This window comes from Arvicanthis niloticus, chromosome 19 (genome assembly GCF_011762505.2).
Source record: "Arvicanthis niloticus isolate mArvNil1 chromosome 19, mArvNil1.pat.X, whole genome shotgun sequence".
NCBI lineage: Eukaryota > Metazoa > Chordata > Mammalia > Rodentia > Muridae > Arvicanthis > Arvicanthis niloticus.
This window is the reverse complement of record NC_047676.1, coordinates 50,878,458-50,897,556: the sequence shown is the minus strand read 5'-3', so window position 1 is coordinate 50,897,556 and position 19,099 is coordinate 50,878,458. Positions and strand designations below refer to the sequence as shown.

At 42.9% G+C, this 19,099-nt stretch overlaps 1 long non-coding RNA gene across 1 annotated transcript; it reads right to left on the bottom strand.

Annotated features, from left to right (window-relative positions):
• Positions 1 to 15,600: 15,600 nt before the first annotated feature.
• On the bottom strand, positions 15,601 to 17,813 carry LOC143435143 (uncharacterized). The gene is made up of 2 exons (XR_013105153.1): positions 17,685 to 17,813; positions 15,601 to 15,935 (listed from the first exon to the last, which is right to left on the bottom strand). It is a non-coding gene; the product is annotated as an uncharacterized LOC143435143 (long non-coding RNA).
• Between the last annotated feature and the right edge of the window lie 1,286 nt (positions 17,814 to 19,099).

Below are 19,099 nucleotides of genomic sequence, written 5' to 3'. Positions count from 1 at the left end.
ACACTGAGCTTCTCTGGGATGCTGTGGCTTTTCCATCCAAGAGCCCAGGGGATTCAGTGACAGATTCTCTGTTAGGTTGAGCCATGAAGAAGTCAGTAAATAACAGCTCCTGCACCATAGGCTTGTCATGAGGATCAACACGTAAAGATGTGAAAAGGATTCAAAAGGGCTTAACAGCCTTGATTCAAAGAAGACGGCCATTGTTTTTGCTTCATGAAATTCTGTTCTAACTTTGAAGGGATGAGATTAGCATCTCCCTCGGCTGTCCGTGGGGGATGACGGATAGGGACCGGTTACATCTTAGCTCCTGAAATAGAAGAGTCCAAGTCGTCCACTCGAATTTCTCTATAAAAACATAAGCATTGAGCATATGTATCAGGGTCCTCCAGAGAAACAGAACTGATAGAACCGGAGACGGACAGCAGACATCTGATCTTTTCCACAGGTTCTGTGTCTGTAGATTAGACCAAACTCTGGCCAAAAATAGCAAGAAAATAAATTTTGCGGCACTTAACATATCAGGCATTTTCCCTTTCTGCCAGCACCTCATCAGTGGTCCAGAACTGCAGTTATCTTTAATGTGATGCCATTATCATCCCTTAAATAAGATAGCATTATAACATTACCACCAAGCCTTGAGGCAGGGGCTGATTTTGAAAATAAGTTTTGTCTTGTCGTACCCCATGAGAACAGATACTCAGCAGAGAGGAAAACAAAACCAGCCATTGATTGTCTCCTTTTACAGTGACTTAGGATGATTTTAAAACTATGGTTTTCTTGTTGTTGTTGTTGTTGTTGTTGTTGTTATTGTTGTTGTTGTTGTTTAAATAAAACTAGGGATCATAAGAGGAACAGAAATTGTGGCTTGTAAACCTAATCCCAAGGGGCACACTAAGAACCCTTTGAGGAAATCACAGTGAACGTGGCACTCTCAGCATCCGGGTAAAGTCTTCTCCTCCCTAGCTTAGTTCCCAACAAGTGAGAGCAAAGGCATTTCAGCCCATTCATCACAGCCATAATAACAAAAGCCAGAGTGGTAACAGCAATAAAGACCCAGAAAAATCAAGTTTTACATGACAGAGAAGGAAAAATGCATACTGATACACTATTGAGAAAAATTATGTTTAATTTCTGATGGCTCCTTGTAGCTCAGCCACAGAAATCTAATTAAGAGAATAAAGCACACAGAAACCCACTGTCTGCTCTGCCTCTGACATCGGATCACCAAACACCTTTGACTCCATTACCACAAGAAATGATCATTGCAAACATCTTCATGTAGTCTGCACAGCCCCTAGATGCTTTCCTATAGCAAGCACTGGCGATAGAAATCTTGCTGGACATAGTATTCCACTGGCTTCTCTAATGGCAGCTGGTGTGCGGAGGGGGCACCCTAGAATGTTTCTATTTCCACTGGATGGAAGATAAAATTGCACCCCATATAGCAAAAGATGGCTACTGCTTCTGAAATAATCTAAGAGCACAGACCACAGGGTATTTCTTTTTTTAACCTTTAAGTTTTATGAAAATGTTGGAAATGCAATTTATTCAATATCATCTCTTGTTTTATCTGCATACTGCACATTCTGAGATTTGTTTTTGGAAACTCGACTCCAGTTCATCTGTCCAGATTCCTCTTCAGTGAAGAATCTCAGTTTTTGCCCTTTTGTTCTCTGACTAGTGGCAGGTGGAAGCATTCTGACAAAATACAGAGTTCAGTATCAGGAAGTGTGCTCAATATGTAGGCTCTTCAAGGAAGAGAAGGAGATGAAGTAGCCTTGAGGCCCTTGCCTGTTACTCTTCATCTCCTCTGGGGATGGAAGGCCTTTCCTCTTTGTGGTGATCTGAATATGCTTGGCCCAGGGAGTGGCACTATTAGGAGGCATGGCATTGTTGGAGGAAGTGTGTCACTGTGGGGGTGGGCAATGAGACCCTCCTCCTAACCACATAGGAGCCAGTCTTCTCTTGCCTGCCTTTAGATGAAAGTGTAGAACTCTCAGCTTCTCCTGCCCCATGCCTGCCTGTAAGATGCCATGCTCACTCCTTGATGGTAATGGGCTGAACCTCTGAACTGTAGGCTAGCCCCAGTTAAATGTTATCCTTTATGAGAGTTGCCTTGGTCATAGTGTCTATTCACAATAGTAAAACCCTAACTAAAACACTCACTCACCCTGAACGCCCAGCAGTGTCCAGGCAAAATATAAATAATTCCTTATCCGTCATAATATCTATATTTATAAAGCACCTCAACTTAAATTGCACCATTTCAGACTCTATTAAATAAATCTTTTATCTAAAATTTATTGAAATCTTTTGTAAATATTTAAAGGGATAGAAATCTCCATAGGACAGAATCAATATTCAGTGTAAGGCTTTGGCTATCCACATATTCTGCTTTAAGGGCTATTATAGACTTACTTTGTGAAAATGACATAGAAAACTGTGTTTTAAAAAACAACATAATATACTACTGGGTGTATATATATACACACACACACTCACACACACATACACACACATATGCATATATGGACTCCCACCCTGGTGAGGCTCAGAGGGAAATTGCAAAGCCTTCCCTCATGGCCCAAGTGCGAATGTTAACAGTGTGTGCAGAAGATGTCTGCATATACATGCATATGTGTGTGCATACATATATATGCAGACACAAAGCTGACAAGATTCAGAAAATCAATTCAAGTCTTATTTCCCCTCCTTTATGAGCATGTTCTAAGTTGGCTTTAAGACCCTAACCTGGTTAAAGTTCAGTTCAGAGGACAGAATTGAATTAACCCATGTTCCAGCAACAATAAAAAGGATAATAATGAAGCAGTGACTTATGCTAGCATAAGGCCAAGATGTTTTCATAACATAAGAACTCGTGATTATTACCATTGCTGAAACTCATTCAGCAAGCAGGCGGCAGATCAGAGCACCTGATGCAAGCTGGGTAAATGATTGGCAAAGTTGACTGGGTTGACAAGGCTGTCCACTGTGCCTGTGTCATCCACTTGAGTCCTCTATGAAATTTCACCATGATTACATCTTACTGTGCACTATGTGGTGCTTATCTATTCAGAACAACACATTATCATCGATGAGATGGGCCTGTAAGATGGCAGCCTCTGGGCCTATGAGGCTCTAATGGCAAAAGAGAAGTCTGTCTGGTCCCAGATATGAGTTGACTCAGAATACAGGAAAATTTTTTATAAGGCAGCCAGTGCTATTTGGCTATATGTTATGCCTGGGATCTCTGGATCACAATTTAAACATGATCGTCACCAGAATAATTTTCAACAGTAAGTCTCTTGTGGGTTGTGCCTGATAGTCAAGGAGCTTAGAGGAAGCTCCCTAACCCCTTGGAGGATGGGTTAAGGAGGAGGGTTTCTTAGGGAAAACGGAGACTTACACTGTAGAGAAGGGAGGAATCCTGAGTCTGTGAAGCCCCAAGTGAGTATGTGTTATTGACATGAACACAGCTGTACCAGGGACCACAGCCTCAGATCCAGGGGAAAATGGCAAAGCTGAACCCCAACTCCCGCCTTGGTGAGGCTCAGAGGGAAATGGCAAAACCTTCCCTCATGGCCCAAGTGCAAATGTTAACAGTGTGTGCCATAGCTTTGTCCCCCAGGGATAGCTAGTCTGAAGACCGCTCCCCTACTGAGGCAGCTCATGCTGATAGCTAAACCTGTCTCCTCCATCCAGCTATATACCATAAACCCTACCTCCTTGTTCATCTGTATGTTATAACCCCACCTCCTTCCTCAGCTGTATGCAGTGACCCCTGCCTCTCTGTTCAACTGTATATGATAGATATATTGAGCTGTCACAGTGCCACATCACACTCCATCACAAAGTTACTCCATCACAAAGCCGGGTCCACCCAAATCTCCCAGGTTTCCATGTGGGGTGTGTGTGTGTGTGTGTGTGTGTGTGTGTGTGTGTGTGTGTGTGTATGTTTTCTTCATTCCTTCAATGCACCAGTCAAACCCAAGTCCCTGAAACTATGCAAGGATTCAGCATTGCACAGCAAGGCCCAGTCCTTGTCTCCACGGAGAGGTGGACCAAGGCACTTTTGCTGGACATAACATTCCACCTTGCCCTACTGCATACCTTTTTAAGGCACATGTGATGTAATGACCATGGAACTGGCAATATAAGCTCCTATGTGCCAGGAATCCTTAGCCTAAACATCAAGTGAGAGAGGCTGAGCTTGGAAGAACACCAGGACCTGGTGTCACACTGTCAAAGCAACTCAGAATAGGAACCCAAGGTCCTTGGCACGTACCCGGTCCCTGCATTTCAATATGGCGAACACGTGAAAGACTGGAAGGAAAGGTATGCCAACGTGGGTTCTCTGCTTTCCTCCGTCTTAACACAACACAGCCTTATCTGAAGAACCATGTGATAGCTAACTTCAAGGAAGACACTTCATCTCTCAGTGATGTTCTCTCTTTTCTTAGAAAGAAACTTGTGAGTTCCTCTACCCATTGTAAGTCCCTTCCTTTCTGTAATTTCCTACTGCTATGTTAGCTCCATACTCCTGAGTAAAAGCAGTACTCACCATGCTTGTCACCAGAGACCCCAGCTCTACCCTGCTGACTCTCTACTCGGGTTCCAAAGTTCCTGTGGTCTCAACCTTGCAGTGCTGGCCTCTCAGCCTGACTTTCCTTTACCAGCAAAACACGCCTTGTTCTAATCAGAAATTGTGATTTAGTACACAGGAAAACAGACCTTATTAAACATTTCTAATATCTTGTATGCAGTAAAATTAAGGACTAGTACCAGTTCTGAACAATCAGAAATGATTTTTTTATCCACATCCCTTATCTTCTGAGGTCAGTCTTACACTTGGATTGAGTGTAGCTTGCTCCCGAGCCCAAGTCAACGCAGACGGAACTGTGGCAGCTGTGAGCCCATCTCACACATCTGAAGTCTTTTGGGTAAACTCCAACCAGACTTCCATCCCGACTGTACCTCCTAGATCTCTCACTGTGTCCTTTACCTTCATTGTGTTGCATGTGCTATTGGAGCAGACAGACTTGTTTTCTTTATGGAATAAACTTGTACAGAAGAAGTTCACACTGCATCTGTACTTTGAGGGTGGGCCAGAACTCTCATCTTAAGTTTATATTGATCACCTAGTAAGTACCTACTTGTTTGTATATAATGCCAAAAATGTATGCTAGGATCTGAGACCCAAAATTTTTAGTTTGATTCTGGATTCTGCCTTGTCCATCCTGGAGAGGGATTGGATCTTTTTTATAAAAGGAAATAGAAAAGACAAGCTCAATAAGGGATTACCCAGGCCTGCAGAATACTCACAATCTCTTGTTGAAGGTGGGGGGGGGGGGTGTTAGTGGTAATTTGTTTTTAAAAGAAAATGATATACATACAGAAATAAGTTACTAACTGATTAAACACCAAGATGAGGTACATGACTCTTCAAGATCACTAACAAACCAACTGCTGGCCAGCTCTAGACGTCTCTTCTACAGGCCTTTTAATGTTCCTTAAAGGGAGGCTTCTAAAAGTCCTAAAATAAATTGTTTGAGCTGGAGCCCAAACCAACAAAGTCCTCTCTTTTAGCACCCACCTCTCAAGGCAAGCCTGTGGGGTTCAAGGCCTGCCAGCCGGATGTGGGCCTGACAGAAAATCCGTTGTGTGTAGCATGCCATATAACCACTGAGGGATGTCTGTGGCTTCAGAGAATCAAGCAGGTACCTGTCTGTGCCTCCATGGTCTCCTGGAGCTGAGCGCTCAAGTCACCGCAAGCCTCAGCTGCATCAAATCATTAGCCAAATAAGCAAAAGTCAACAGCATCTTCGGAACAAGCAGGTAGCACACTAAAGATAATGCAAACCTGACAGATATGCAAGGCTGTAAAGAGCACGCTTGTGTTGCTAATGTGGAGGGGGAGCCTTGAGGCGCACTGTAGATTCAAGTCCTCCAAGTGAGTTCCCCACATTCACTATTCATGACCCCTTTAAAAGACAGAAGTGATAAATAACATCAGAACAAAGAAATAAATGGCCCCTCCATCAACGGTTAAGAACCGTATATAGCACATAGCTGGGAACTTCAACATAAACCCCAGGTCTCCCGATTGTGTCAAAATTGAACATGGTACTGCACATCTGTGATACAAGCACCAAGGAGACTGAGGCAGGAGGACCAGAAGGTTAGAGCCAACCTGGGCTACAAAGAAGCATGAGTATAACTAATTCTTTAAATGTTCTTGGTTGCTTTCCTACTTTTGGGGTTTTTATGAGAGGCATTTGGGGTTTGGATTTTTAGGATTTTGCTGTCTGTCTTTGAGACCAGGCCCCACTCTGTAGCCTAGGCTGGCCCTGAACTCACAGCAATCTTCTTGCTTCAGCCTCATGAGAGCTGGGATGATGCCTGACTTCACTAATTCTATATTAACCAACCTCTAAGTGATTCAAGATTCCTCGTGAGAGAATCAGATCATTTGCACTTTTTCAAGTCAAGTTAGGAATTTGGTTCTTTTGTGATGATTTACTCCAGAATCTAGGACACCTCATCTTCTCAACTCTCCTATAATTATTAGTTCTAATCACCATAGGACACATGGAATCTTAATTTTTTAAAATATTATCAAATATGTGGATATTTTAAGTATAATGTGATGAATTGTCCAAGCAAGTTACTTGGATTCCCCAGTGTACTGTAAGAGTTGACACATACAAAAGAAAAACGTGTATGTGTATCAGAAATAGCCACTATTCTGGTCCAGTGTAAGACAGGATAGATTGCAAACCTTACTTTCTTCACACATCCTTCTCTCTCTCTCTCTCTCTCTCTCTCTCTCTATATATATATATATATATATATATATATATGTCACATATATATATGCCACATATATATATGTCACACACATCTTTCCTTCCATATACCTTCTCTACAAACTAATAGACCTATGATTCAGTTAAAACGTCTAATAATAAACATACAGTTCTGTTGACTACTTCAAAACAATTCATAGTAGTAGTAATGGCAGTTTATATTGCTATAGGCTCAGATTTAGCTAACACATTGGGTATCTAAGTAAGGCTCATTCCTCAGAGGTACATATTTTAGTTAGCATCTTTTTCCCCAAGTACAGACTGGTTAATTTTTATATCATGAGTTGTCTTTGCAGCTGGAGCAATGCCTCTGTAAGTGAGTCAGCCAGGAGTCAACTCAGTCACATCTTTCATCAGTAACCTGTATGGTTTTCCCCAGTTAGAGGGAAAACCAGGGACCTTCCCCTGGCCTCCTGCTGTGTGGATGATGGGAAAATATGACAGCTGGACTTACAAAGTGATAAGAATTACATAAAAGAAAGAGAAAAGAAATACAAATGCCCTCGGGGTAAAACTCAGTGGTAGAGTGCGAGCTGAGCATGCTGGAGGCCCTGGGTTCAAATCTAGCCCGAAGTCAGGGACAGTGGTGCTGGGCTGGAGTCCCAGATACTTGGTTTGCTAAATCCTGAGGACCATTTGTACCCCTGAACTGGAGACCCACCTAGGCAACAGAGCGTGACTCCATCACAGAACAACAACTACAAAATACTTCCAGCTTAAACACACACACACAGAGAGAGAGACAGACACACACACACAGTGCTCTCTATATGGCCCCGGTCTCTTTCCTTCTCTTCTTTAAAGTAATTCAAAATATTTTATTAGATTTTTATCTAAATTCAAATTGCAATGTGTAGGCATTTCCCTTTAATGTCCCTGAATTTTTCTCTAGAGAATAACTTCAAGGCCATTTCCTGCCGTGTAGTATCCGAAGCACTCGTAGGTGATTTAGTTCTTGGGACCTCATGGTAGGAATGGAGATACTCTCATGTCTCCTGATCTGGAGAGCTGCTCTGGGGATGAGGTCAACAAATCCCTGAGCTTCTCTGCTTGTTCCATTGGACAACTCTCCACTCCTGCCTTCAGGAACAAGATTATCTGAGCCATTATAACAACACCCATCTTCTACATACAAATTTGTGAAATGCCATCTTTGCATCTGTCAGGAAATGGATACCGTATGCACATAGAGAACCCTCACCCACGATTCTGCTCACTGGTAATAACGTGGCACTGACATCAGGGAGTCACATAATAGACAACATGTCTAAAGGACAGAACTGTTTTCCACAGAGTATTAATTTACCAACTTCCTACACGACCATTTCCCAAAGCAGCCAAGAACATCTGTGACCCACAGGCTTCATGTTTCCCTTAATGGGGCACTAATTGTTTTTAAATAAATGTCCCCAGTGTGCAAGCTCTCAATGTAGAATAGAAGTGGGTCGAGGAATAGTAAGCCTAGCCTATCATTCTGATGTCTAAAATGTCACACTTTCAAAGATGCCAGGGAGATGAAATGCATTTAATAGTCAATGTAAAAATTTAACAAGCAGTAAAGCTCCTGTTTGAATTACAAAAGTATCAATTATAAAACGTCTGCCCTCCCCCCAAAATACCAATTTCCACTTCCTATAGCATTACTCCGTAAAATGCTTACAGCCGGGCTCCACATGCGTACATCAGACTATACAGGCATTGCTGCTGCATACACTTCTCTGGCTCTGCTCTTGACACAAACTATTTTCTGCATGAAAGACTCTTTCATTTTGTTTTCCTTATTTGTATCTTTTTCGGGGCTTGAAAATGAGGTGTTTTAATAGCGCCACCTTGTGGTCATGAGCCATATCAAATTTATACACCCAGCCTAACTTCAGCTTCCTTATCCAGATTCTGCTTTTTGGAGATTTTTGTTTCGCCTTTGTTATTGTTTTCTCTTTTCTTCTAGCTAATACTCAAGAGTTGTTCTTTGCTGGTGATGCTACTGAGAATAACGATCAAATTCAAATGGAATAAGCCATTAAAATTTTTTACAAAAATGTCTTAATGTAAGCACAGTAGCACCTGCACACTAAGGGATATGCCCCTCATCAAGGGACTGGACTGGTCAGAGGTGTGTGCGAAAACCCTGTGGGAACAGGAGAAATGCTGAGACGGGCTTTAACTGAAAGCATTCTGGCTAAACTTTCCTCTTACATCTGCCGTGGGTTTCAGGGCTGGCGCTGCTCTGAAAGCCAGAGAGCTCAGCATGGCAGACAACTGATTCCAAGGTGCAATGAAGGGAATATTAAAGCCACTGATATTCTCCTCACGGTAGTAGGACCCACAGCCAGGTGCTAAAGGAAATGGTTGTTTATGAAGAAATAATCAAATATTCTTTTCTTCCCTCCTCATTTCTGCAGCCTCAAGTCCCCCAGCCTTCCTATCTCCAGGGAGAAGAATGCTACCCATGAAAAATAATAACTGGAACTCTTCCCTTCTCTCTCCCCAAACCACTTCAGTTCCGAAGGCAGGATTACACTATGGACTCATGTCCAATGACGGGTGTGGACACTCAAGTATTGAGGCAGGAAATCACGGAATATAGTTTTTAAGATTTAGATCATTAAATCCATTGAAAGCTCCATTCAGCCTTGGTAAGCCCTTATCTCTTAGAAACTGAAACAGGCCACGAGGTAAATTTACATGGTAGAAATGAAAGAGAAGGAGAGGAGAGGACGCCTGGGGATGACATTAACTAGAGAAGACCCAGTCACTCGTCGATTTAAGAGCACCCAGGCTGCTGAAGTGGAGGCCTTGGAAAAGGTGACCTAATTTTAAAGGGCAAGCTGAGATTCACACATAACTGTGTGCATGCATGCGTACGCATAAACACAAGGATAAACATCCAGCCCCGTTGGCATAGACATCGGGTTTCACCTAAACTCCTAGATTTGACCTTCTCTGTGAAAGACAATTGCTTTTTACTTTCTCAAACGTCAACAAGAAATCCACCAAGAGGGCATAGGATAAAGGGGGAAGGATCAAAAGTCACATTTGTAGGCGGTGCTCAACAGAGACAATAGTGTCGCCTTGACAGAGCAGCCAAGAATAAAACTATATGGAGACATATATGCTTGAACCTGAAGAGTGTGCAACAGCTGGATGGGCCACGGGAAGTCCTGAGTGGGTCACAGAAACTGACAAACCCCCATGTGTCATCCCATGAGTGAAGGTTCTGGAAGTTTTCCAAGTCTGCCAATGATCCCAGCTGACCTTTCTGGGTCTGGCAGACTCTGGGCCAGACTGCGGAGAAAATGACTGAGAAGCAAATTCCTGCTGCTTCCTGGTGAGCCTGCTTTACTTTCCAGTAAGTCCCCTGTGGTATAATTGTTCCTTTATCTGCACAGGAAGAGAATTTTCGATTCCTTCTGGAAACTAGAGAGGGCCAGGCCCACTCTCCTGGATGCTGGCTCAGAGTCTGTGCATATGCAGGCCTGAAAGGAAGCCCGGTCCTACGGGGACCACCATGTCATGGAGGTTCTCAGCATCAGGCCAGATGGAGACTTTAATTCTCTAAGATCCTATGGCCTCATGGTGATTACCAAGCAGAATTTGCCGTGTGTTACTATGAAACTTGGTGGACCAACGAAGGGTGACCCACTGGCCAAAACCAGGCCCTCTCGTGTGTTTATGACTGTGTCTTTTCAGGAGCATACCCCTGCTCGTGTTAGTGTCCTGGACACTGACTTCACTCCATGGCAGCAGTGAGTAGCTGCACCAGGATGCCTGTGCCAGCAAAGCCCAGATTGTTTTCTGCCTGGACCTTCACATGAGAAAAGCTCACTGGCCTCCAGTTCAACAGAAAGGCCGTTCAGGAAAGGCCCTGAGAAAAGACTCAAAGACCTGAACTCTGATTCTGCCTCTATCAGAAACCAGCTGGGGAATGACTGAAATGCCACATGATGCAAAAATCCTCTGATTTCTGTCTCTGGTGCCAAACTGATTGCCCAATACTTTTCGTTTCCAAAAGTTTCTTTTCCTATTGGTGACCCAAGGACTATGATATTTAAAGTAATTACATTGGAATTGATGCCTTGTACTTATAGGAAAATAAACATGGGGAACGCACAGATAGTCCTTGGTTAAGAGGACTCTTTCTGCTCTTTCAGAAAACCCAAGTTTGGTTTCTAGCATCCATCCAAGTAGGGTAGCCTACAGCCACCTATAACTCCAGCTTCAGGGGATCTGACACCCTCTCTGGCCTCCACATGTACACATACACATGTGATATACAGACACACACATAGACACGTAAGTAAAAACACTTTTACAAAAGATAAACACACACAGCGGTCCAGAGACACTCATACATGTCCCCACACAGATGCACCCCAAAGTACTCAGAGCCCACTGATTCAACCATGCTTCATGCACTGCCCCTCTACAGAAGAGACATGTGTCTTCTGGGCCTCACCATCTGTGGAGCTGCGATCAAAACATTACTATTCAGTTACCATCTAAGCACAGCTGTAGAATTGCGGAGATGTGTTTTTACAAAACCAAGCAATTGTCTGAGTCTGTCTCCCAACCAAAGAACGGGGAAAGTAATTCACAGAACAATTCCTACTTTATAGGGCATTTATATACAACATGAGGGTACTATCCTATTTACTTGTTTTTCATGTCGTCTTTATTTAGTGTGTACTTTATAAGACTTGCAAATAGTTTCCAAACATCTCCAAATTTAAGAGAAAAAATGCAACCAAGTGAAGCTGATTTAAATTAGCTTAGTCTGGGTTCTTCCCAGAAGCAGAGCCCGAAGGAAGATGCTTTATTTTTGGAACTGATTTGAAGAAACAAGTGGAGAACTAGACAAATTAAAATAGGGAACAGGGAAGAGCCAATCATAGGGTCTTCAGCTGAGTTGGTTACTGAATGTGGACAACAAACGATCCTTCCTCCCAGGCTACTGTGAGCATTGTGGAATGGCTCCCGGTCTATCTTCCTGAAGTTTGTAGGACAGACACATTAATGTATTTACTCCCATTATTGCCCTATGTGGATCTCATCTGCTCACACTTCCAGTTTGAACATGAGGCAGAAGTCAGACCAGCCACAGCCTGAAACTCCACATCGGCAACCAAAGATTCTGTGATACACCTGCAAGAGGGAGCCCGTGAGTCACGACTGCATAGAGCATTCACAGCCAAGACGTTCACAGTCAAACATCAGGCTGGGAGAACATAAAGAAGGATACAAAGGTAACCCACCCAGCATGGGAGGCGTAAGCCCTACTATGTTATCTTCCTCAGACACCAGCACTTAGAGTAGCATGGCTTCATGATAGTTCTCTACTATCAGAGATGCCTCTGACATATTAATAAATTCCCTTTCTTTACCAGCTTATGCAGAAGACTTTAATACATTCAGAGTAATCCTTTCGATGAAAAGGAGAACACGAATCATCTTCCATTGCATAGACAGCAGTGAATGGAGGCTAGTGTAAGACATGTCTCCAAATATTGAGCAGCACCATAAAGGTGTTTCAATAGACCAATGGGCTCCTAAGTCAAGGAAGTACCAGGAAAGAAGAGTCACCTTTGCACAAAGATTGGAGTGCATGTAAAAATAAATAAATAAATAAATAAAATATTTTAGAAAGGTTTAAATAAATATGTGTGGGGAAATAAGCAGCCATGAGGTTGATGAGCAAGACAGATCCTCCTCCATCATGGCTCCCTGGATCCCATCCCAAGCACATTGTGTTCCATCCACTGGTGTCAGAGCTCCAGGAAGAGCTGAGAAGAAGTAAGAGTTATTGTTTTGCTTTTAAGAAAGCTGCCACCATGGAGTTTAGAACATCTCAGGAATTTTAGAAGCAAATTCAAGTTCATTTATCCTTTTTTGTTGTTTGTTTCTTGTCTGGTTGTTGTGGGGTGTGTGTGTGTGTGTGTGTGTGTGTGTGTGTGTGTGTATAGTATAGTATAGTACATACATTGCATGTGTGTATGCAAGTGTGCTCACCTGAGCCTGAGTTTGTAGAGGTAAGGGGTTAGCTTCAAGTATTTTCTTCTATTCCACTCTACCTTAGCTTTTTTACACAGGTCTCTCATTGAACTTGGAGCTCTCTGTTCCAGGTAAATTAGCCGAGTCGGCAAGCCTCTACAATGTGCCTGTTTCTCTCTGCTCGTTCCCAGAGTTCGAGGATTACAGGTGTCCACTGACAAAGCTGGCTTTTGTGTGGGTGCTCGGGATCAGAACTCAGGTCCTGATGCTTGCAGAGCAAGCACGTTACCAGCTGAGCCAAGCTCCCTAGCTCAACTCTGTGCATTTTGATGATCCCAAGATGAAAGTAAGTCAATCCTGTGAAACATTTCAATTCGCAAAACATACAGCCTGATGTTCTGTAAATGTGCAGAGGAGTGTGGCTAAATTTAACACAAGGCTAGAAGCAAGGCTTCATCCATCAGAGACATTTGTGCAAACACAGGTCTGTTATTTATTATTTTTGTGTCCACCATGCATTACAATGCCAGCTAGAAATAATTTAAACCATCAGCCATCTCCACAGCCCATTTTGTTCTGTGAGGCAGTATGATAATTCAAGGAGACTAACACCAGAACTCAGCACAGAAATTTAGACTTTGCCCACTCTGTATAGAGGAAAATCAATCACTTTAGTATCTGCAGAACATGAGCAATAGCTATACAACAAGCAAAGCTGACTTTCTCAGCTTACATTTGGCAAAACAAATTAATTCAAAGCTCCTTTTATGTACATGTGTGCCCCAAACAAGAAACAGAGATGGGCCAGTGGAGGAATAAGATAAGGCAGTGACAACCAACTACAGAAAGTGACAGCAGACACAGGGACTAAGGAGGGATTAAGGTACCAATGAACCCTCTGGACTTCTATTTCCATGTGTTTTAAAAAATGCCCTCAGTCCCCCAACTCTGGTAGCCACACGATTGCTGGTGGTGATGGATATCCAGGATGGTAACCCACTTCTAAGCAGTGTACACTAAGCATCCAAGGGCAGATGGGCCCTTGGCTGAGTTCAGTGCCATTCGATTTGTACCCAGGGGTAAGGATCATGGGACTGCAGAAATGTCTCAACTGGTAGAAACACTGACTGCTCTGCAGAGGACCTGGGTTTGGTTCCCATCACACACATAATACCTCACACTGTCTGTAATTCCAATTCCAACAGGTTCCCAAACCCTCTTTCAGCCTTCGAGGTCACCAGTCATGCACACGGTGCATTTACACACTGGCAGACAAACACTCATACTCTAAAACACAATGCATAGCTCTTTAACATGAGGACAGCTGATTAGAGAATAGTTCTAGCTCTGGTTTTTTGAGGGGTGTCTACATTGTTTTCCATACAGCTACCTGGTTTGCATTGCTACTAAGAGTATTTAAAAGCCCCCTATCTCCACATCCTGACCAGCATTCCAGAGTTTTCTTCTTTTTCAATGGTAAAAGCCATTGTAGTGGGGATGAGAAGTTATCTCACCGAGGTTTGTTATCTGGTTCCTTTGATGATTGGTTTTCATATGCTTATTGGACTATTTTGTATTGTCTTTTTTTTTTAAAAAAAATGATTGTTCAGATCATTTGTGGGAATTTCTTTCTATTATGATTTAAAAAAAAAAGAATGTATTTGGATGCATGCAATCCCTATGGAACTACGACTATCAGTCAAAATAGTCTAAGTTAAACTGTGTGCTCAACCAATGAACAGCTTTCTTTCTTGTTAAATAGCACCATCTCCGAAGGTGGAGATGATCATTGGAATCACTCTCATAAAGTGATTTGAACATGAGTAATATCTTCAAATATCCACAGCATTGGAAAGTGTCACAAAAAATGTTAACATTTATACAGATGACAAATTCAGCATGTTGCTGATGACACCCCTGTAGTTTGTAATTAACTAATAATCTACACAAGTAGGGTCCAGGGATTCAAACCCTGTTTGCATGAGGTCTTGAGTTCAAGAGACAACACCACGCAATAATAAATTAAAAAACTAATGCCCATAAAACTGAAGACATAATTTATGGATTCCCAGTTAAGCCTGTTAGCCATGCTTCCAAAGGTATGACCAGTGTGTTCTAGTTATTTGCTGTCGGAGGGTGAGGAGTGCCAATCTCACAAAATTCTTTATATTTCTTTTAGCTAGGAGTTCTCTTTTTTTTTTTTCAATTATTGTATTGAAAGCAGGTGTAGCTAAATGCTGCAGTGACTATAAATACATAGAAATATTTTATTTTCACAAATACGTCATCACCTATTTGGCCTAAAACAGTGTCCATATACATATGAGTAAGATCTTATTTTTTTTTCCTACCCATAGACAACCTACTAAACTCAAAAAAATTTAAAAAGCTGTTTTACTTCCTAAGTAACTGAACTCGCTCTTGAAAGGGGACATAGTGAAGAGTTTAAGTGGAAACTGTAATTCCTCTGTGTGACCCTGAATGAACTCAATTTCTTTGTTTGCAAAATGAATATTAAAATTGAATTACTACATTAGATTACTGAGAGAACTGAAATGAGCCAAACGAGTGGGATTTTTGTTGTTGTTGTTCTTTTCTCAGCTACAGATCACAACCACTTAGAGTTTAAACCCACCCTAGCATCTCATGAGCAGCCTTTTAAAAACTGGAAGAGAACATGGTAGAACTTGCATACACGGTACAAGAAAATGTTACTTAGTGAAGATGTATTTCAAATACATATGTGTAACTTAGTTCCTTTACACGATAATTTTTACTGTGAATCACTGAGGGATTATTTTAAATTCAGAGGCAAAATTGTTTAACAGAGGATCCAGTGCACTGGGAGCTGCAGCTGGTGTTGGCTTTTGGCCTTACCATAGGCCAGAAACAGCAGGGAATAGATGGCTGGGTCATGCGAGCATCGGAGTGCTAACACACCAGGTCTCTGCAGTGTTTGGAGCTCAGGCGTGGCTCTTGATGAATAGTCCTTCCTTGGGTGGAGCTGGACACAGGCTTTGTAGCTGAAGCGGTGACAGTGAACAAGTCACACGAAGGCCCTGTCTTCGGAATCTATAACTCCTAAGGAATAAGACAAGTCATCAGTCAAAGAAGAAAAATGTATAGAAAGGCGGGTCTTAGAGGCTATAGGAATGGCCTATAGAGGTTAGGAGTGCTTGGTGCTCTTACAGAGGACCTGAATTCAATCCTCAGGACCTACATAGTGGCTCATAACTGCCTGTAACTGGAGTTCCAAGGGGTCAAATGACCCCTTCTGGTCTCTGGAAGCTCCTACATGCATGCAGTACACATGAACTCATGCAGGCACACACATACACAGAGAGAGAGACAGAGAGACAGAGACAGAGACAGAGACAGAGAGATGTACGTAAATGCATAAATAAATAAATCCTTAGAAAAAGAAAGAATTTGGGGTGAAATGCACACTGGAGGGTGGTCTGCAACTGACTCCACACAGGGTAGTCAAGGAAGGAGAGGTGTCACTGAGAACCTCCTGCTGGAAGGGAGGGACCAGCTGTCCTACACAGAAAGAGGGGCAGAGACGACACAGGCTGGGAATGTGCTCGGCATTTGCAAAGAAGCAAGAATGTTGGTATGGTTGTAGGGACATTCCTAGGGGCTGAAAGGGGGCCAGAGACATGTTGTATAACCCCAGGGAGACATGATCCTCTATTCTGAGTGAGAGGCAGACATTTATTCTCGGTTACACAACGTTGTGCACCACCCTCCTTCCTTGCCCCTTCCAGACACTGCTCGTTGAAGGTCACTACGGGACAGTCTATAAGACAGCTGGCATGGATGGGGCAGAAGTCAGTGCCATTGAAACTGAAGGCAGGACTAATCTTTCCTAAAAGGCATAAAACTGATGGCAATCAAACATGTTACCTGACTTATAAGGACGTGCAGAGGAATTAGAGTGTAGATTAATTTTGGATGATATCGTATAATTATTATAAATTTGCTTGGGAATGGTAAGTGTTGGGACCATGTGAGAGCATACTCTTATTTTGTGAAGACAGGTGCTGAAATGGTTTTAGGATGAATTGTTGATGAGGTTTCGTACACACTCAAATGAACACATAAATAGATGCAGCAAAAAACATAAAAATATGAATAAATATTGAGTGTAGTTGGTTGGTTCACATATTTATTATACTAGTCTATCAACTTCCATCTTCCTCTCTCTCTCTCTCTCTCTCTCTCTGTGTGTGTGTGTGTGTGTGTGTGTGTGTGTGTGTGTGTGTGTGTGTGTGATCACACTCATGCTGTGTGATATATGTGAGGACCCAGAACAGTCCTTCTACCACACAGGCTCAAAGGCAGGTTCTTAGACTTGGCAGCACCTCTACTAGCTGAGTCGTCTCACTATCTCCAGTTTTAGAACAATTTGTTATCAAAATGTTGGGAAACTCCATTTGGGCTACTATCTGGGTTTGTTTTTGTTTTGTTTTGTTTTGTTATGTTTGGTTTTTGGATGCCGAAATTTATTTCTCTGCAGATACTATAGTGGGACATAGGCTAGGCCATTGATTTATTCTCAATCAGAAATGCTTGTCTCGGAAAACTCAGAGAGTCTGTGAGTGCAGGGACTCGGGTGGGGCGCTGGCTAGGTGGCATGTTTTGAAGCACTCGGCCTTTAAAGGACGAGGCAGTAAGCCAAAGGATGGCAGGCTTGCTTCAAACTCGTGAAAGACATTTCCAGGGCAAGTGAAAGGCAAAGAAAATACCAGGAGCCTTGGAGAAATTAATTCCTTCCCTGAACGTGTGCTTTTCCTTGGTGTGGAAGGTCTAAATTAGCCCACTGTTTACCTGCCTCGTGACTTGCAGAAAGCGTAATGTGATTTAGAAACTCAGTGTTCACAGAAAGTCTACTTTCAGCCAGCTGGTTACCAGGCAATGGCAGGGGACCGGGCTGTGGAGTGTCCACAGATTTAATTCAGGAGCAGATGTGCCTGTGAATAGAAGGAAAACTCAGTGCCCTGTGCCTGGGTCACATCAATTCCACACCAAGTTTTCCCAGTGGAGGCAAGGAAAAAAAAAAAAGCAATTGGACTTAGAACCTTCAGGTCTCCTGATGAAATTCAACTTCTGGGTGGGATGCACGCATTTATAGACACACAGACCCTCTCTCCCAACCAAGTAAGACAGAAACATAAAAATAACTGTACTGGCTGGTTTTATGTGTCAACTTGACACAAGCTGGAGTTATCACAAAGAAAGGAGCCTCCCTTGAGGAAAGCCTCCATGAAATCCAGCTGTAAGGCATTTTCTCAATTAGCAATGGGGGTGGGGGGGGGCAGGGGGCATGGTACCATCCCTAGTCCTGGGTTCCATAAGAAAGCAAGCTGAGCAAACCAGGGGAAGCAATCCAGTAAGCAGCATCCCCCAATGGCCTCTGCATCAGCTCCTGCCTCCAGGTCCCTGCCCTGTATGAATTCCTTCCTGCCCTGACTTCCTTTGGTGATGAACAGCAATTGTGGAAGTGAATAAACCCTTTCATCCCTAACTTGCTTCTTGGTCATGATGTTTTGTGCAGGAATACCAACCCTGATTAAGGCAATAACAATGCAAAAATGCCTTTGACCTGGGGGAACAGAAGAAAGGAGGTTGCAATAGATGAAGAATTCTCTAAGGGTATGATCTTTGCAAGCATTTATTTTGTAAATGGGAGGAGGTCTTTTTTTGCAGCAGGACTGTCAATGAACGATAAAACTCATTAGTAACTAAGGCAAGAAGGAGAAAAATGGTCTCTAGAGGTTTGTCTCCTTAGGGTACAAGAACGAAAGTGGTTGCATTCAGTAGCTTTCAGCACTGAGACAAAATACTGGGGAATGCCAGCTAAAGGAGGGGAGGGTCCTTTGCCTCCTGCTTCTCTGCAGCAAGTCTGCAGTCAGCTGGCTCTAGCTGTGGGAGACCTGAGGAGAGGCAGGGGTTTCCTGATAGCAGGAGCACGTGGTAGAGGCTGCTCACTTCATCGCAGCCACAAAGCCAAAGCACAAAAGCAGCAGATGACAACAAAAGAGAAAGAGGAAGGGTTTGGGGTCAAGATAATGTCCTCAAAGACATGTCCCTCAACAGCCCACTTAAATATAAAGTCATCAGAGATAAATCCACAGACAAGACTGAGATTTAAGGCCTCGTGTTCAAACAGCCCTCAACCTGTGGACTAGGCCTCCAATACCTAACCTGTAGCGGGCATTTCAACACCAGCAGACACTTATGGA